Source organism: Python bivittatus, unplaced genomic scaffold (genome assembly GCF_059951505.1).
Source record: "Python bivittatus isolate LINGU-HERP-01145 unplaced genomic scaffold, Pbiv_v1 ctg000080_np1212, whole genome shotgun sequence".
Classification (NCBI taxonomy): domain Eukaryota; kingdom Metazoa; phylum Chordata; class Lepidosauria; order Squamata; family Pythonidae; genus Python; species Python bivittatus.
Window position 1 is genome coordinate 39,217,354 of NW_028277035.1, and position 21,180 is coordinate 39,238,533.

Consider the following 21,180-nt stretch of genomic DNA (forward strand, 5'->3'; position numbering starts at 1 on the left):
AGTCAGAGAATTCCTACTGACTTTAATGCATTCCGTTTTCCAGGGCCAGATGAGCCGCATACCAAAGTGCTAACTAAGTGATAGTCTAGCAAAACCTTTACATATATATTACCTTTGAAAAATCCTGGAGAACTGCTAAAGTGCCAGGTGACTGGAGCAGAGCAAATGTCTCTATCTTCAAAAAGAAGAAAAAGGACTCAGAAAATTACAGACCAGTCCGCCTGGGAAGACTCAGAAGCAAATCATAAAATGAATTATCTGTAAGCATTGTTAAAAACAGTGTTGTGATTACTGGGAAATCAACATTGATTTGCAAGAACAAATGTAGTTAGCCTAATCTTTCAATTTTTGATTGAATAACTTTCTTAGTAGATTATGGAAAAGCTACAGATGTAATATGTCTTGATTTCAGCAAAGCATTTACAGAATATCCTATGCTGTTGTGACTAACAACCTAATTAAGTATGGCATGAATTCCCTGAAAAGCTCAAAATACTTCTCCCTGCTAGGGTTATGTCCTGAATTCCAGCAAATCTTTTCCTCAAAGAATATTAAACAGTGTAGCTATATTCAATTTATTTGTGGAAAGTGGGGGCACTGGAAACTCTTTCTTTTCTGGAACAAAGTGTACTCTGGACTAACAGTAAAGTGAGCTCAGTTTTTTGTGCAAATAGTCCAGTAACTCATCAGAAATGTATGTAGAAAATGTTTAGACTTTCTTTATGGTTCTAAACTTCTTTTATAACCCAGCAAGCTAATTTTGATTCAGCATTAAAACTCAGAAAGTAACTTGGAAATAAACCAAAGATGTGATTTCTCAATAAGAATCCAGAAACCCAAAGACTCTATATATATGGAGTTTGTGCTCTGAGGAGGACCAACAGCATCATCTAGAGTCTTTGGGTTTCTGGATTCTTATTGAGAAATCACATCTTTGGTTTATTTCCAAGTTACTTTCTGAGTTTTAATATATATATATATATATATATATATATATATATATATATATATATGAAGAGTTTGTGCTCTGAGGAGGATCAACAGCATTGTACGTATGTATGTATATATACAGTATATAAAGATTTAATCAAGCAGTTTTCCATAAGTATGCTGCTTATTGCTTGTTTGTCTTCATGTGAAGATTTATGCAGTGTAAGCAAGTACTTCTCCCCTCCCCCCCCTTTAATTACTTTTTAAAGTAATTAAAGGTAAGAGCCCTACTGGGTCAAAGCAATAATCTTTTTTTTCCCAGATTGCTGAATGGTATGACCTTTGGGAGAACTTGATAGCAATAGAACTTTCCTGCTGCCTTCTCCAGCAACACGTTTTGGCTGAAAGTGCATACCATGAAATAGAGTTGGCTGCTTAGTGTGTTTTGCAAATCCAGCTGGTGTGATTACTTTATGGCACAGTGTACTGTACAATTCAATTGAATTAATAATGTTAACTGTAGAAGGCATTGGGAATGGCCTATTAGGACAGGAGGAAGAGCCGCTATCAAGGCAACGATCAGGTAAGCATGGCTTGAGTCCATTCCAAGAAGCTAATTTGAGAAAACGCCTCAGATAGGCCCCTCATTAATTCACACAAAGATAAAGTGAGAAAGGAGGGGGGCACATCCAAACTTGCAAGATTCTGTTACTACAGGTGGTCCTCAGGTTACGACTGCTTGTTCAGCGACCGTTCAAACTTATGATGGTGCTGAATGAGTGGGACTTACAACCGGTCCTTGGAGTTCCAGCCCTTGCAGCATCCCCGCAGTCACATGATTGCAATCTGCACTTGGTGCCTGGCTCCCAATTGCAACATCCCAGCAAGCCACAGTCACATGATCAAGATTTCTGACGTTCCCTGCCGGCTTCCCACAAGCAAAGTCAATGCGGAAGCTGGCAGGAAGTTGCAAGTCACAGTCACATGAGGTCCTTGCTTAACAACAGCAACTGGGACTGTCAGAACTGCCATTGCTAAGTGACATGGTCACATGACATTGAGTTTAATGACTGTGTCGCTTAGCGACAGCAATTCCAGTCCCAATTGCTGTTGTAACCTGAGGACTGTCTGTATAATGGTTCCAATAAAAGTAGTTTCAGATCTATATGGCTTTGATTTCTTAGTCTGGCCTACCTTATAGGGCTGACGTTAATCTTGGGTTAATATACTTTCTCTGGTCATGGATATACCATATTGCCATCACGGTTGTTCACACTGATTGTGTGAGCTTCCATTGATCTAATTTTAGAGCCATTTAAATGTCTGCCACCACATTTTGTAACACCCAGTTCCCATGTAATGTTACCTATTTATGTAATCACCAGGGTTGATAAAGCCAGCTGCAATTGCTATTTCAGTTTCCTACTTAAACTATTTCCATATTATGTGGTATCACTACTTCATTCAACACTGAGTTCTTTATTCCCCCATTTTAAGTAAGTGTGATGTCCAGCCCAGAAGATGGTCATCTTCAGAGGTGAACCTGCAGATGAACTGTCCCTAGAGTAGTGCAGACTGACTATGCTCATTAATGGCAGAATATTATTAAAAGTCTATTAGGAGGATGAAAAACCAAATATGAAATGCAATAACTTGTATGAAGACAAGATTAGTTGGCTAACCAACTAGTGCCCTGAACATGAGCATAAGGGGAATGTTTCATTTCAGGTCCCACTCTTTTATTGATCATTCATAACATAAAAGTCAAAGGAGCAAAAATGAAAAAGAAGAAAGCACATTATTGTTAATGTAAACCAAAATAAAGACATTTTATTTTGATGGGAATGAACAGAGTTTTCTTCTTCTCTCCCAATGCCCAACGAATACCCTTCACTAGTTCAGCTTTAATTCAGCTGGAAGGTGTAGACTGCCTCAAAGTCATTTCTCTTCCTTTTTCTTCTTATCACCACTGTGAGCCTGTGTAATTTAAAAAAAAGACATTGTTTGACCTTAAACTGAGGAATCTTTCATCTTTTCAATATAATCCTGGAGGGAGAGAGGGCTTCTGCCTCTTAAACAGGAAATGATTAATCATCTCAGCTTTTCATCACCAGAGCCATGCTTCTGTTCTTTTCATAGACAGAGAAGATCCATTACACCAAAATCTTTCTGATTCCAACTGCATGTGTAACATGAGTGGGCAACTTGCAACTCTAGGAACATATATAGCCCTTAGCCAACTTACGTACAAAACATTCTGCAAAAGCTAGTTTAGACCACTGGCAAGAGCTATCTGTTCTTTCTCCACCACCTGTTGTTTGTGTGAGAGAGTACCATAAAATATAGAAATAAAAAAGGATTGTCAGATAAGTCCCATAGTGTTTTACTTTTCCCCATCCCCTTTTGCTTATTGCATTCATCACGTGCCTAACTACAAATTACCTCTGAAGGAATGTACAGAAAAAATGTTCCTAACCCAAATGTATAGGAACTAAATCAATATTGGTCTCACTAAATCTCTCCAGTTCAATGTTACCTCGTGATGACACACAGCAAAAATCCCAGAGCCTCCAGAAAAATAGATCAAATTAGGTCACAGCTTTTATAGCAGATTTTTTGTAATCTCTATAGTTTTGGTGGACAGATTGTATTAAATTACAACCAAACAGGGAAAGAGATAAAACTGGGATCTTAATAATATTTAATATACATTATGCCCAACATTCAGGTCAAATACTGGGATTTGCTCTCCCATACTCTGCAATTTCTGCTCCAAAGGGCCCTTAACATGCCCCCTCCCAGTGAAGCAAATTGGGGGAGAATGTGGAGAATGTGCCTTCCACTGGCAGTTTGCGTTCTGTAAGGGGATACATATGGATTGATGTATATATCCAGCTTCATTCTGATATATGCAAATGATAGTAATATTTCTGTCATATTTCTATTTAGCAAGTGGCACCATTAGAAAAAGAAAGTTTAATTTATACTGCCCTTCCTTTCTATGACTGTCTCAGATAAATCAACCAGGGCCTCAATACTGTTTCTGAATTTCCAAATCTTCATCTTTGGCAGATGATCTTGCTCCTAAAATTCCACTATCGAAATACTATTTACAGTAAACAAATTGAAGCTCTCACTGTTATTCTTGTGTATACAATTTTACTTCCCTGGCAAAGAAGCTAGGGATATTGGAAGAGTGCTGCATTACCCAAACTACACAATAAAGAAACTTACAGCACTTTTTGTTAGGTGCTACACTTCTTTGAAGCTACACACCAGTCAATCAGCCAAGCATGCTTTACAAAGCAACATGGTCCCCTTACTTCCACAAGTGAAATGAACATGGCTGCTTTGAGCCCCCTTCACCTTCTGCATCCCTCAGGGGTCATCAAAAAATGAGAAGGGCCTTCTCCTGTTGCACTGGTTGGGGGGCCTCCAATGCACTCTCAGTGCACACTGAGGGGTCTCCTAGGCTGGGCAGGCCACAGGCTAGAAGCTTCTGGTGAATGGATGAAAGAGCCCAATAGCATAACCCAGAATCTCCTTCCATGAATGGTTGTAAACAAATGGAGAGATAACCATGATGAAGGAATGCCATTGCCGTTAAAGGAAGGAAAATGACAACTCAGTCCTGGGAGAGTGAGAAGTGTGAGAAAGAAACTCAAAATAATCCCACCTTGATTCACCTTGGTTTAAGAGGGGGCAGAGAGAATTTTGGATAGGCTCTCTAGATTCTGTTAATGCAACAATAAAGTAGCATTCCTGTAATCCTTGTGGTGTCTGTTTCCTGACCTGGCCTACCTCTAAGGGCTGACAATGGTTGAGAGAGTCCAGCTGTGCAACTGGATAACCTCCAGGCAGGAAAAAGTGTTTTGGGATTGCTGTATTAAGAAAAGCTTTTTTCCCATTGCTATAATGACAGGTGATAACAAAGCAATAGAAAATAGAATGTTGATGGCTATATCCCCAGTTTTCCATATATGTCAGCATTATATTATCTGAAAACTGGTGAACTATAAAGCATTTGTTGCTGGCCAGATACTGGCCTCTGATGGCATCTCTGGAGTAATTTTCATAGAGGTACTAAAGTGCAGATATTTGTGTGCATGTGGGGAGCAGTTAATGGACTGGAATTATTCCATACAAGTAATTTCCTCCACATTAAAAAAAAATTAAGTATACAAAGGAGATGGGCTCTTGCCTAAACATCTTTGTGGTATTTTTTTTTCCTATCTAAACAGGATATTCTGTTATTTTTGTTCTATACCATCATGTGAGTTCCTTACAGAAGCCTCAAATGGTACCATCCAGACTTAGATTTGTCACCTCTATGAGAATTAGGTTTTGTATGCTGATGTCACCTACAGATCTGCAAAACATTTCAAGGTTGAAATAATCCTGATACTTAAATGTCCTGTTCAGCTTTACCCAAAGTACTATGACAATAAAACAGGCCCTTCTGACTCTGTCTTAGTCAGAATGGCTCACTTCAATTTGGATTACTTTTGGTGAGGTTGGAACAGCCTATTCTGATGCCAGAACGTTCCCCCAGAATTCAGAATCTGGATTTTGGAATGAGATGTTTCAGGATTAGGACTTTTCAGCTTCAAACGTTTTCTACACCGCTAGTGGAAACTTGCTTTCTAGCAGGACTGCTGAAAGGCTAATATGTAGTAGGTAACTCTTTCCTGGAAGAAAATGTAAAGGGCTATTGATAGTAGTAGTTAAAACAGCCTTCCTCGTCTGAAACATTCCAGAAGTTAGTAGAGTCTTCAGCTCTAATTCCACCAATAGCCCATCCTTGCTACCTGGGAGTTGGTGAAATCCCACACATCTGGGAACACCACATTGGTGAAAGTAATTGGCAACTCTAATTGTTGATATATTTCCCTTCAATCTATCAAGTACCCATTAAACTTGTATTACCTTTCCAGAATCACTGTCAGAGCTGCTGCTACTGCTGGAGCTGTCATCATCTTGCCCATCATGCTAGGAAATAAAAACCAAGAGATTAGGCCAGCAGCAGGATAAAGCATTCGGCCTGCCAGTCAACTTACGTAGTACGTGGATGGCCTGTAGCTAAGTGGTAGAGTCCCTGTTTTGCATACAGAAAGTCCCATACTCAGGCCCTGGCATCTACAATTATAGTGGGGGAAAAATCCCACTAACAACCTTAGAGAGTGACAATGGACATAGAATCAGAGAGTCATTTAGGGGCCATTTAGGCCCTCAGGTCCAACCCCCTACTCAGTGCAGGGATCCATGACATGCAGGCACTACTTGAATACATCCAGTGAAAGAGAAGTCATGACTACTCTGGTTAACTAATTCAATTGTCAAACTGCTCTTTTGTTTGACAAATTGTTAAGAATACTTTTTCTCCTAAAATTAGTCAGAAATTGCCCTCTGTTAACATTAACATTAATGTCCATTATTCAGTTTCTTATGCTTTGGGACAGTCCAAACCAAGTCCTGACCTTTGTGTGACCTGCTTTCAGATACTTGAAGAGTGCTATTATATCACTTTCAATTTTCCCTTCTCAAGGCTAAGCATTTTCAATTCCTTCAATCTCTCTTTGTAGAACTTAGTTTCCAGTCCCCAGATTATGCCCTTCTCTGAACCTGTCCCAGTTTGTCTGAATCCTCTTAATGTTTGGTGCTCAGCACTGGAACCAATGTTTCATAGAAGAATAAAGTGAAATCATTATTTCCTGTGATAAGGCAACTATACTTTAATGCAATCTAAAATTGCTATGACTTTTTCTATAACCACATAACTCACATTCAGTTTGTAATCAATTATTCTTCCGAGATCTTTTTTACAACTAATATGGCTAAGGTGGGAATACCCCTTCTATATTTGTGCATTTCATTCTGATTCCTAAATGAAGAAATCAAGAAGCTATTTTATTAAGAACTTAAGAAAAATGTCAAACAGTTGAAGGTTCAGGTGACCTGGTGACCTGATGACCTGATGACACTCTGCCAAGCTGCCTTTCAGTTTGATAAGGGACAATTAACACTCTTTGAGTACATTTTTTGGCCAGGTGTGTACTTACTTAACATTCATAAGCATCCACAGAAGGCAAAGTGTGGCATATAGCATCATGATGTCATCACACAGATGATGCAACTTACATACTTGAGAGAGATGTCATAACACCACCAACATAAACATGTAATATACAGCATTTGCATGATGAACTCATATCTAAGAAAAAGAGACAGAGAGCAACTCTTGTCTCCAAATTAGACCTTAGGTGAGGCTAACCCACTGTATTCTTTTCACTGAACAAAGTCAATGTGCCCAACCTTTGAATATATTATAATTTTCCTATAGTTCTGTTTTTCTTCTTTTTCTATCATTTTATATTTTGCTGTAAGCCATTCTATCATCAGCCCACGTATTTTACTCTTTACATGGGAAATTGCTAAATTTTAGCACAGCAAATATTCTCAGTCAGCAGGCAAGAAGAACAAGGAGCAGAAATGTAGGGGGGGGGGTTCTTAGTTTTTTTGGAGTGATATAGTGAAAGACTTTTTTCTTTTCCTTTTAAGAGGGAAAGCAATGACACTCTTCTTGCCAGCTGGTAATAAAAAAAGAAGAAATCCTGTCTCTGCTCTTTACATTAAAGATCTGTTAGACTGTAGCATTAAGTATCTTATAATCTTTCATAGTAAACCTCACTATTGAACTGTGAAGTGCGATAAATTAAGAGTGGGCAGATTTCACATTTATAGAAGCTACTATGTGTACATGTGTATAGTGACACTCTTAAGATTCATCAAAGTATCTGGTTGCCCAAGTTGACAATGTAGTTTAATATTGTTTCTTGTATTATTAAATAATTAGGAGTCAGAAATCCTTGTCAAATCATCACAAAATATCTACTGACTCTTAGGTTGGATCATGGATATGCAATTTTAGTTCAGCTGAAGGAGGAATTAATGAGAAGCATTAGTCCTCCAGCCTGGTAGGATGGAAGTAATTGAAAAATAGAGGGAGAAAAAGCAATCTTTAGTATGTAAATGAATTATATTAGTGTACTTCAAACACCAGAGAAAGAGAAAGTTTTATTTGGCTAATGACTGGAACATAATACAGCACAATCAAATAGACAAATATAAATAATTTATGACTAAAATCTATAAAACTAAGCCAAGTGACTAGGCTTATAGTCCTATAAAAACCTATTAATCTATAAAAATGAGCAAAACCTAAAATCTATTAAAACTAACTACAGGACTAAACCTATAAGACCTTTAAGGGGGTTCAATTCTCTTAGTATATTGGAGCTCACATTTATGCTATGATACAATAAAATATGGTATATAATTTGTAAAATCTACTCAAATTATATCTAAGAAAGATAAATACAACCCACATACTCTTTATACTCTTGCAATTATATTTGAAACTCCATTCCCAAGCAGAATCCTTCAACTAGAATGAATAAAATCCTTCCTTTCTCACCGCAGGCGTAAAACTCAGTTTTTGGAACAATACAATTCACTGCATAGAGAGAGAGACACGCACAGACACATATACACATACCTCCTGGCAAACTGCTTATAGTTCTCTTATTCCCACAATAGCAAACTAGGGATTTGCATCTGGAAGGAAGAAAGATAAGAAGCCCAGCTCACTCCTTTCCTAAAAGGTTCTCCCAGTTCCCCATCTCCATCTAGTAATCAGGAGTTTCAAATGAATGAAACTGATCTCTTCTTTCCCACCATGCCCTACCTTTGAATGAATACTGGGCAAAGAGCAACTGTTGTAAAATAAATCTCTCATACACGTACACAGTAAAAAATCAGGAAGAAGAGAGAGAGAAGCCCTTTTATAACAAGCTCTATTTCTGCTTCCCCTCCCCCCTTGTTTTTATTTTATTTTTTTTAATTTGATCATTTCTCATCTCTTTTGTATTTTTCTGGTTGCTTTTGTTTTACCCATCCTTGAGCCAGGTGGATGGGTAGATGAGGGGTAGAGATCAGGGCAGGGGGAACAGTGCTGAAGTGGAAAAGAGTAAAGGGGAAGAAAGAGTGGAGGGAGGGAGGGAGGGAGGGAGGATAAAAAGCAATGGAACAGGTCAAAGGTTGGATGAGAGGAAGGAGTAGCTGGAGTAGAAAGGGTAGAAAATGGGGCGGGGGGACAAATGCAATAAAAATTGAGAAGAAGAGGGTCTGGAATAAACTGCAACAGCAGCAGCAAGAAATAAAATGGGGGAAAATGGAGATGAGAAGATTGTGAAGATGTGGAATCAATAGCAATGAGAAGGTGAACCAGGAATATTCTTCAGCAGAGGAAATTCCTTGGGCCTGTTGCACAGTCATTCTAGAACAGAACACACAGTCAGGCAAGGAAGGCACCTTATCCTGCCCCATGCTTGACTTACACAATTTTGTTCTTGGTCAGTGGTAGCCCAGGATACAGCTGGTTCAGGGAAGGGTAGAAAGAGGTGGTGGCAGCAAAAATATAGGGCAACATGGAGCAGATGGTGGGAGGCAAGGAAAGGAGAAAGATGGCATTGAAAGTCAGAGAAGTGGTTATGGCAGTTGGGGGAAAAATTTCATGTTGCTGCTAGTGAACTTTAGCAGAAGCTGGGAGAAGGGACTTAGGGAGCTGCATTATTATAGAAACAAGAAAGTAAGAACCAAAGTAAAGCCACAATGAACTCTAATTGATGGACAGAAGAAAAGAACAGGTTGGTAGCAGCAACAGAGAGCCCATCATCTCAAAGATGACAAGAACGAGAAATGGTCTAGGTCTAGGTGTCTGGAAGGGCTTAACAGCCAATTCTGGAAATAGTTTAATGTCAGATTCCACTGAAAAAAATATGTACCTAGAGGCAAAGCTCATGAACAATACATGCTGTGCTAAAGGAAACGAGAATGTTATAAAAGGATGGAATCAAGTTGCTCGCTGGAAGACATCTGACCCAGGTTCTGCTGTGCACTGTCTTCCCCAGGACCAGAGCTTGGCCAGCCTGGTTGTGAGATGACATGCAAGTTTGAGCTATGATGAAATAAATATGAGCTGATTACTGAAGCTGCCTAAATAACACTTTTATTGCTTGATTTTGGGTTTAAGGTCTCTTAAACTACTGTTTAAGCTCTCAGCATTAATCTTGGAGTGCAAATGTTCCTACCTCTTGTTACAGAAAGCAATGATGTTCAAGTTAGACCCCTCAAATTCTTTGATAGCACTGGACTTTTGGGAGGAGCAAATGTGGTCCATGGACTCTGGCTGGCATCCTTCCATATTAAATAACACTTGGACATTATTCATATTTTGAATACCATGCTGAGCATAGGTATGGGTTACCCAACTTTACCTTCGAAACAAGCCTGTGAACTAATCTAGACTCACTGTCTGTGTTCACACAGCACCTAAATCTTAAGTCTGAATTAACAAACCACAATGGCTATCTACATATAACAAGCTGTGTCCAAAGAAATAAATCATATTATGGCTTAGTGTGATAACCAGATTCACACAAATTGTTAAAACAATGATTGGATTCCTACAAAAGCAAAATCAGAAATTGCCCAGAGCATCTACACTGTTGAGCATGTCATGCAAACCCTGCCAGACAATGACTTACCCTTGGTTACCCAGAGGATCACATGTGGTTGTAGAAGTTAATCCAGGATTCCTCAACCAAAGTTCAAAGTCTAATCACAATGTCACTTTTTGCCAGCTCACACTTCTATGGTAATTAGCTAATTTAGTGGGAGGTGTACTTTTGGGGAGGCATAATTATGGGACTTTCCTTGTGGCATGAAGATGAAGGCTATTATGAGGAGCTCCTGCATGCTAGAATTTATCACCACTTGTTTTTTTTAAACAATGAGTGGAGTCCTTTCCTCAGCAATTTTTCCATGTACTTCATGTAAATAGAAAAGAATCATGCAAGGCAGATGACAGATTTGTTAAATGCCATGACTAAAGGAAGAATACAATCTCTTGGGAGATTAAATCTCCAGCATTTGTTAAGAACGAACAAAAGTTGCCACACCCTTTTAGAGAACACATGCCACCGGAGACTGAATTAGTAACTTTTCTCCATACCTTCAATATACACTGGAACACCCTATGCCATAAAATGCTGTGATGTGAGAAGATGAAAGTTTAAAGGGCAAAAATACACCTCACTCTTACTCTACTCTGAAAGCTCATTCACAATGTATCCTTTGAATGAACTCCTTAATCCATGTTTTGCAAAGGAATTTTTCCACTGCTTTCTTACGTGCCCAGTGCTCTACGTGCATTTTCCTATTTAACTTGTTTTAATTAACTAAGCTGGGTCCAGATTGACTCCTACTTAGAACAGGGAAGAAAGAGCCAACTGAGCTTGAATTGCACATAAAAGATCTAAAATAACCAAAGTGTTGACTCATGCCCAAGAGTATCTATTGGCATGTTACCAGAGTACATGAGACTTCTGTAAACACATACTTCTTCTCCACCCAGACCTTGATGCAAACAAGACCTTCCCTCCCATTCTGCCTTCATCAGGTTTCTCTGTCAATTCAGATTCATTATTCTAAAAAGGTCTCTGAGTGATACCACCTGTATTTGGACTATTCTTTTACATAATCTTCCTCCCACATTTTACCTATTCTACTATCTGAGGCATGTTTATATTCCCACAAATATCCACATAAAAGAGATCACAGTAGGAAACAGATCCAACTGTGCTTGTCCGTTGATGGAACGGCATTTGCCAGTTGAGCTTTCTTCCTCCCAGAACCTGATCTGGAAAGTTGAAGGATCCCCTGGAAAGATTTGGGGGATGCATGGGTGGAGACAGGTGGAAAGAAGAGGGAAGTTCTATCACATGAGTGTATATTAGCTCACACGATATTGGAGGCAGTTTGAATTGAATATGACAGGTTGATCCACACATTACTTATTAAATCTGTTTACCAGTGCACAGTCTCCCACATTTATTTATTTTATTTTTATTTATTTATTGGATTTCTCTCCCGCCCATCTCCCCTACAACAGAAAGGAGTAAGGATTTTGCTGGAAAATGTTGTGTGACAATTGGGCAAAATTTACTGACCACAGCTATCACATTGTACACACTTTCCATAACTTCAAGTTCCTGCAATATATTCCCTCAACATATTTCGAGAACACAGAAGTTTTAGTCCTCCACAATTGAGAACATGCCTGATATTTAGCCCCAAAAGCATTTTCCTGAGCCTCACAGATTTCATGAAAACATTGAGGAGAACTGTTTATATCTTGTTATAAACATGAAAATGCATAGAAAGTAAGCTTTTTTTAAAAAAGGCATTGATGTTTCTGATGTTTAAGAGCGCCCTTATGGGTGAACTGCCTTCCTCTCAAGGTCTCTAGTCATCTTCATCTATCTTAAAACTTCACTGATTTTCACATGTCATCAATCCTTTCTTCTTGCCACCCAGGCCAATTACATGAACACTGTAAACTTTTTCGAGGCAAATGTCCTGGGATTTTGCTGTCAAAAGCCAAAGCCGGAGACAAAGATGAATGTTACCTTCTAACTGAAAGACATTAAAATGATATCTCTGTATTTCATGTTTTACTTGAATACTGTTTATGAGGCCACCAAAAGGATTACAGAGACTCTGACCAAAGCTAAATCAGGATTTTTGGCCCACGTGCAAATTTACACACAAGAGACTTCAGCCAGGATCCAAAGAGCAGTAGAAATAGTTACGTGATCATAAACATCTTTTTTTTCCTCGAAGAGCAGCTTTCTCTTTCCCATGTTTCAGGAAACTCTGGCAAAGTTCAAAAGCACTTGTGATATGACATGGGGTTGCTTGGATATTGAAGCATGGCTGGCTGGGGAATTCTGGGAGTTGAAGTCCACTCATCTTAAAGTGGCCAAGTTTGGACAACACTCCTGTAGAATCACTGGGCTGGAAGAGGTCCTTTATAATCCTGAGCCCGACTCCCCCTGTTCAGTGTAAGAATCCAAATGATAGCTTCCCAGACAAATGATTGTCTAAACTTCTGCTTGAAAACATCCAATGAAGGGGTGTCCACCATCTCATTCACCTGTCAGAATGCTCTAACTCTTAGGAATGTTTTTATTAACATTTATTTATTATCATATTTAACATTCAACCAGAATCTGTCTTCCACTGAAATTCATTATTCTGTGTCCTACACTCTGGAATGAGGGAGAACAAGTTTTGATTTTTTTTCTATGAGGTATTTTTTCAAGTATTTGAAGAGTGCTATTTTATCTGCCTTCAGTTGTCTTAGTTCAAGGTTAAACAAACCCAGCTCCAATCTCTCTTCATAAATCTTAATTTCTACCTCCGATCATCTTTGTTACCCTTCTTTGATCCCATTCCATTTTCTCTGAATCCCACAAGTAGGGTGCCCAGAACCGATGCAATAAAAAAGTGGTGTTTTATTCTAAAGCAGAATAGAGTGGAATGATTACTTCATGATTTAGAAATTTATACTTTTGTTGATGCAGTCAAAAATTGATTTTCCTCTCTTTGCATGTCTCTTATTCAGTTTGCACTCAACTGCAATTCCAAAATCTTTTTTTCAAGTACAGTACTATTATCACGATAGCTTATACTTATGCATTTGATTTGAACTTTGCACTTGTCTTTGTTTACCCTCATTAGTATTATTTGCTTTTAATATCTGCTTCCTTAGAAAACCTCATCAATCCTGAATTTTTTTTCCCCAGCCCATCCGTACTGCTTTGGGAACCTATTTATAATTGAACTAAGTTTATTTAAGTCCACATTTTTGAAGCCCATGTTATGTGGACTTCAGTTGTAGTTTCCCTTATAATCAAGAACTATAGCATTAGGTGGTCACTTTCCTCCAATGTTCCTCCTACGTCCACTACCCAACTAATTATTTTCTGTTGATTAAATCAAAACACGGATAAATTATCCTCTTTTTCATCTTTTACTCTGTGAAGGAGAGGACAAAAGGGAAACTGTCTGGAAGTAGTTTGCTTAGCAGGGTTTGTCTCCCAACAGATGTCAGAGCAATTAAAGTCTCCCATCATGACTAACTTCATGTCTCTTTGAAAGATAGCAGTTTTCTTTTGGAACACATCATCAACACCACCTCCTTGGTTGGCTAGGTGATAGCAGATATTAACAACAGTATTGCTTTTACTTGTTCTTCCATTTATTTTAACCCAGCTGTTCTCTGCAGCATTGCCAAGTTCATTCATTTGGGTTTCTGAGCAGAAATAGATATTTTTAACCTATGATGCAACTCTAACTTTCTGTTGCTTCTGATCCTCTTGAACAAATGGTCAGTTCTGCTCACTACATCAAACCAATAAAACTGCATCAGGTTGATGATTTAATATGGCTAAGAATCAAATAGGATGAAAACATACAACAGAGAAGTGAATAACCGACAAAAGATTTCCCTGCCACTTCTGTATGGTATTTGTGATATGGTATGGTTTTATATCGCCCTCCACTTCACCAGGTGAAATTGGCTGACACTAAGGAGTGTAACTGTGATTTGCCAAAATGCACATTCATTTGAATATGGGTTTGAGCATTGCTCATGATCCCATAACATCCCTTCCAACCCTTAAGATTTCTGTGAAAACTACCAGTATTGCAGTTTTAAGAAATGTGGGGTAACTTTGATTTACAGTATATCCTCATGGCAACGTTCCTTCCTTCAACCTTTCCTACAAGAGGGAAATGATATAGGTTGAGCTCAGAGCTGATGGCTAGACCAGAGTAACCCCGGAAGCTTCCATAATGGACAGTAGATTTGAAGTTCTTAGTCCAACACCTTAACCAATATACTATACTATGCTGAAAAGAGACAAAGAACTGAATTAGCTCTGCAGAAAATTTCATGCATTATAGCAGTGTTCCTCAACCTTTGCAACTTTAAGATATGTGGACTTCAACTCCCAGAATTCCCCAGCCAGCCATGCTGACTTGCTGGTTGGGGAATTCTGGGAGTTGAAGTCCACATATCTTAAAGTTGCAAAGGTTGAGGAACACTGCATTATAGGATCGCCCAAAAAAGTGATGGAAGGCACTGACATGCCATTTTATCTAAATCTTTTATCTGAAGCCATTTCTAGCCCTCCATTCTCATCTTACCTTTTTCTCCTTTTTCTCCTTTTTCTTTTTCTTGTCTTTCTTGTCTCCAACTTTATGGTCTTTATGGTCTTTATGGTCTTTATGGTCTTTTCCTTTGTCCTTTTCATCTTTCTTTTCTTTCTCTTCTCTCCCAAATGCTAAGAATGGCAACGAGATGTCAGAATACAGGGAAAGAGTAAGTAAATCTGCTGGACACTCACAGATCAGGAAAGCAGAGCAGCAGGGGAGTAAACTATCATATGCCTTGATTTCCCATCAAGGGCATTTTCAAAGGCTTTTTCAATGCAAGGTAACTTTTTCCAGCATATTATATGTTGCAGTGCTGAATAGCTACTCAGACTTGCTCCTTTCCACAGGAAGGGTAGGTTTCAGGGGAAAGCTTTGATGGCAAAAGAGTAACAAGGATGATTGATTTGTTAGATTTTTTAAACTATTGCTTGTGGAAAACAGGCTAGTGGCAGTTGTTGAAATGAAAAAAAAAATCTTTGAATGAAAAAGAAGTTTTCCCTAAGGCTTCTAGTTAGGGCCAGTGTTAGGTAGTTGTGCAAAATCATTGTTATTTTCAGGAATGCTTTCTTCACATGCAATACAATCTCATGCATTAGGATAGCTTTACAAAACATACAGAACAAGAAGTGAGCAACAGTACTGTTTTAAGGGCCACAGTCCCCTATTTCCATTACATTACAATTTATACTACACTGGAGGAGACCAGTCTGGTGGAGAACATGCCAGAGGGCATTCCTGTCTTCCAACACTGATTCTGCTTCCCCATCATTCCATCTGAGAGGATCATGTCATTCTACCTAACAAAGAGCCAGCTCTGAAATTGGCATATGAAAGGCATTCAGTACCATAAACTATGTAGCAGAAATTATCTCAGAGGTCCTTATTGTCTAGAGTAACTCCTAATGCAAAGGCTAGAGTTAAGTAACCATGCTTAATCAAGAAAAGCAAGCAGGAACTTCGTAAAGCTTGGCTTATCTAAACTGAGCATGAAAGCCCTGCATGGCTTTATGACTCAGGGCTAGATATCTCTGTAACCACTTGTCCTGAGTAGAATATGCCCATCTGGTAAGATCTGGGACAGAGGGCTTGTAGAAAGTCCCAACACTAAAGGAAGGCCGTCTTTACATACCCTTGAGCCTTCTGATTGGAACCACTTACCTCCTGGATATCGAGAGGCCCTTTCCCCAAGAAAGAGAGCAGAGAGCAGTAAAAAGATGGATCTACAGAAAGGTATTTCATGAGTCTATAGATCACCCTACTCCTTATTTATTTATTTATTTATTTATTTATTTATTTATTTAAAACATTTGTATAGCCACCCATCTTAAAACAACTCTGAGCGGCTTACAACCAATAAAACAATTAAAAACAATATAAACAATATAGAACCAATAGCAATAAAACTAAAAACAGAAAAACCAGAAGCCACACTTCTCTGATGAACTCATATTTCCATCCCATCCTGACCTTGCCCAATGCCTGGGGGAACAGCCAGGTTTTAAAGTGCTCTCTGGGAAGATGGAAGGGTAGGGGCCTGTCAGATCACGGTAGGGGGGGGGTGCTCCATAGGACAGGGGCTGCAATGGAAAATGCAATCTTCCAAGGACTCACAAGATGGCATTGTTTAAGGAAAGGGACCTGGAGCATGCCCACCTTATCTGCTCTGGTGGGACAGACAGATGTCCTCAGGGAGAGGCAGTCCCAGAGATAACCTGTTCCCCTGCCATGTAGAGCTTTAAATCACCAGCACCTTGAATTGCACCCAGAGGAGAACTGGGAGCCAGTGCCGCTTGTACAACAGGGATGTAATACGAATGAACCTAGAGGTGCCCAACATTGTGTGCACTGCTGCATTCTGGACCAGTTGTAACTCCCAGGTGGTCTTCAAGGGTATGTAGATCACATTCCGGTAATCCAAATGAGAAGTGACCAAGGCATGAGTTACTGTGATCAAGGCCTCCCAGTCCAGGAAAGGGCACAACTGATGCACAAGACAAATCTGTGCAAAGCCCCCCTCCCGCCCCAGTCACAGTAGTTCATCACATTGATTGGTTATTGTTGTATTAATTGGTTTTGGTTTTTAATCCTATTATATTAAACCTGTGAGACATTTAGGATTAATAGAGTGGCATATAAGTTTAAGGAATAAATAAATAATATAAAAATTAAACTGTTAACAAGGACAAATTCCATTCTTTGTTTTGTTTTGTTTTTCCCCAAGGACCCTGGATCAGAAATGAAAAGGAACTAGTAGAACAGAAGTCAATCTGTTGTAAAAAGTAAATTATCAGCAGGACCATAAAGGCAGATATAATCGGATCTTCATCTCTCACTTTTTGTTGGTTGGTTGGTTTGATTTGTGAATATCATTACTTTTTATACTGAGGTTGGGGTTATTTTATACAGAATAAATTTACACCTCACTTTCTCTAAGAACCAATTCCAGTGCCTATCAGTCTGCACATTCTGGGATATCATATCAATAAAAATTTTTAAAAAACAAACAGGGTCTCAAAAATGGTGGGGCAATGTATTCATGTATATATTTGTGGGACTCTCTGGATACATAAAAGACACCCCTATTTTATCCCTGATTTTGTGGAAAGAAAAAAAATGGGTGAAATGATGGGGAAAAATGGGAAGGTTATAAATCAATGCAGAACACAGGACAATAAGATCAGTGAATCAAAAGTAAGGTGACTATTTAACCTTTACCATTATTACTCTATTATCTGTTAATTGCTGAAAATCAGTGTAATTATTAACTTTGTTTTTATCTGCAAAGAAATTGTAGCATTCCAGTGAGGAAACTAAGTTTCTACTGAAAGTAGTATCTTTAGCTAATGATTTGGGAAGAATGTTGAAACTAGGTTGTCTGTAAAAAAACAAAGTGTAATGCACAACTAAAATGAAGAAAATAATTACCTTCTGCAAAAGACAAGAGAATAGAAGATGAGCTCTGAGCAGAAATCTGTGTGGGACTCCCAAGATTATGTGCCACAGAAATAGCTCAAATGGGATTGGAAGGAATTGAGGAATTCAAGTGTGAAAACTCCCACTGAATAACAATGCTATTTTTACTCTTTAGAAACATTCGCATTATCAACTGCACATTTTCAGAATGCCATATACTAGCTCATACACAGCTAGATATACAAAATCTGAGGCAAGTCAAAACAAATTAAATTCAGTGTCAGTACTAAGAAATACAGGGATTATTTATTTATTTATTTATTTATTTATTTATTTATTTATTTATTTATTTATTTATTTATTTATTAACATCTTATATGATACAACAAACACCTAAAGTGATTTGTTTTGTTTCCTTTTTTTTTTCCAAAGGAAAAAAGGGACCTACCTTTTAAGATTGAAGACATTGTTCAGTAACAATACAGTTGTTCCAAAATATATAATTTGTTAATGTTCCAGCCTAAGTTTCTTAGGCCAGGTCAGTGTATATTAAATTGTATCTAAGCAGGACTGGAAGCTACCTAGGATAAAAGGAGTGAAAAGGATTATGGACTCATTTTTATCTATAAAGAAGATGCAAAGGCTAAAAATTCTTGACATGAAGTTAACATAGAGTACGTAGAGAAAGAATTCACAAGACTTGTTTTAGAAGAGCAGATAATTGAAACCATCAGATTTCCAAACCCCGGTGTAAGAATCTGGTTTCACCAGTTTCCATTTGGCCTCACCCATTTTCAGCCCCATAACAAACAACACAGGCAATTTGGGCAGGTTTTCTACGTAGATAATTCAAGTACAATAAATAGGTTTCTCTAATTTTGAGACCTTAACAGAAAGAGTTTGGATTCCCTCTCACCTCTCTTAAGGTTCAATCAACCACTGCGCAGCTACTCAAGCACGCACACCGCTACTCCAAATTCACGAACTTGCATGAGCACACAACCCCCACTCATGCGTCGAATGCAAATTTGGCAAGCCCGAACATTGATTTCTCCCACGGACTTGCTCTTCCTTGGTTTTAACCCATTACTGAAACAATTACTTGCTCTCCTGAAGGCCGAAGAGCTTAAAAGTCAAAGCAAAACACTTTCACTCTGATTCACATAGAACCCAGTCCCACTCAAGAGGCAATCCTCCAAAGTACCTTCTATAATGCCAGCTGGGGTAGAACAAATCATTCACGGGAAAGGGAGAAAGGTACAGTATACGAGAAAGCCCTCTCACCTGATGAAGTGGAAAGAGAAGCAAGCTCTCCAATGCAGTCTTAACTCGCAGAAGTGTCACTCCCGCTGCTGTGATTCCTCCCCTTTTGTGACCTAGGAAAGAAGAAAAACTGGTTCTAGCCAGCACCAAGCTTGTAAGTCCCACCTGGAATGAATGGGCAGTATGTATGCAGTTGCTCAGACTAACTGCACTCTTAAATCCTGATTATTCTGGCCAGTTTTGACAGGCCTGGGTGTCAGATGGGTTGTCTTTATTTCTCTATCTTACCCTACAAATGGCTATCAAATCCTATAATCTCATTGAGAATAATTCAGTGTAGTATCTATGATGGAGCACAGTGCACTGACCAAGAACTTGTCAAATGCATTATACCAAAAACTGCCTAAATTATTTTAGTGTCTAAGGGAAAAGTGCCTCTTCCTGGGGTAATATATAATAGTATCATTCATAATTATAGCTTCAGTTATGATTGTCATGCTCCTTCATGACACCTAAATTCACACTCTATTTGCTTTATACAATGTGACCAAAATAGTCTTTTCTCAAAACTGGGTAGGTAGGTAGATGATAGGTAGAATAGATAGATAGATAGATAGATAGATAGATAGATAGATAGATAGATAGATAGATAGATAGATAGATAATTTGGGAAAGTAGTAGTATAACCTTCTCTGCCATTGCCCTTTGGAATATTCTCCAAATAGGTGTGGCAGGCCCCTACCCTCCCAGCTTTCCAGTAAGGATTAAAGACCTGGCTCTGCCAGCTTGCGTGGGGTGACAACAACCTTACCCAATCCTGGGGGTGGCTGACGCCTTGATGACACTCCCTGACTGACTGCTAATTTTATATCTATTCTTGGAACTATTTATTTCCTATTTATTGTATATTGTAATTTTAATTGATTTTAACTGTTTTGTAAACAAATTTGACAAATAAATAAATAAATATCCCGAAGAGTTCTTTCACTCACCATTCTACTTTTCCCCTTCCTTTTTTGCAAGAGATTTGCCCAAGAAAGAGAGACAATAGCAGGGAGGTTACTTGATTGATCAAGTGATGAGATTACGTAAATCTCAGCAATCATTCAAAATCAGGAAGAGTTAGAAGTTAAATAATTTCTGCGCACACATCTTGAAAGCAACTGGGTTTGTAACTGAGATTCTTCCACAGCAGCAAGAGTTCCATTGAGTTTAGAGTCAGTATTGAAAAAATGTTGTGAAGATGTCTAAAATAGCCTACATGTATGTGCAAAGTTACAGATCAAATTCAGAGCAGAGCAGGTTTTCTGGAGTAAATGATGATCAGTTTCTTACATAACTACATAATGATTGATCAGATTAACATTCCAAATTAAGCTATTTATTTTTAGCAGAAGTGCTTGAAGGGTGCTTCATACTATAAATAAGGAATAATACAATAATTGAGAACCAGTTCACACTTCTGTAGAATGATTGGTGTGAAAATAAAGTATAAATAGGAAAAGCAGCCCATTAAACATTAGAATTATGTTGTTTTGTGAGAATGAAACCAATCATTTCCCAGAGCTGCTTTTCAACCCATTTTTTCAACAACAACAAAAAAAAGTCCCAACGAATAACCATGGTTCACAGTTGGCTTTCATTTTCAGTATTAAAATTGGCATGTCCAACATGCCAAAGAGGGGGTTAGAAAGCATTGCTGCTTATTCTGTCCAGAGCAAAGGTTGCCAAAAGCCAAGATGGAGAATGATGATCATGCTGTAGCATATGTTTCAAGTGGGCAACCTGTGCCTCATTTGCTCTAGCAAATATTGCTATAATAATTTGTGCAACTGGCCTCTTCTACTACAATCTGTTCTGCTTTGCCAGATCTATTTCATAAGCCCCATTTAATTGTACTGCAATCTCCCTTTTGTTTTTAAGCAGTTATTTGAACAAGAAGTGATGGGCTTT

The 21,180-nt window shown here is 38.5% G+C and overlaps 1 long non-coding RNA gene across 3 annotated transcripts; it reads right to left on the minus strand.

Moving 5' to 3' along the window:
• Window positions 1–2,728: 2,728 nt before the first annotated feature.
• On the minus strand, window positions 2,729–19,360 carry LOC103052224 (uncharacterized). Of its 3 annotated transcripts, none has more exons than XR_015794795.1 (5): window positions 19,249–19,360; window positions 18,413–18,545; window positions 15,043–15,179; window positions 5,857–5,919; window positions 2,729–2,907 (listed from the first exon to the last, which is right to left on the minus strand). It is a non-coding gene; the product is annotated as an uncharacterized LOC103052224 (long non-coding RNA). The 3 variants fall into 3 exon arrangements; XR_015794796.1 differs by having other exon boundaries at window positions 19,169–19,263; XR_015794797.1 differs by lacking the exon at window positions 19,249–19,360 and adding an exon at window positions 18,881–18,899.
• Window positions 19,361–21,180: the final 1,820 nt, after the last annotated feature.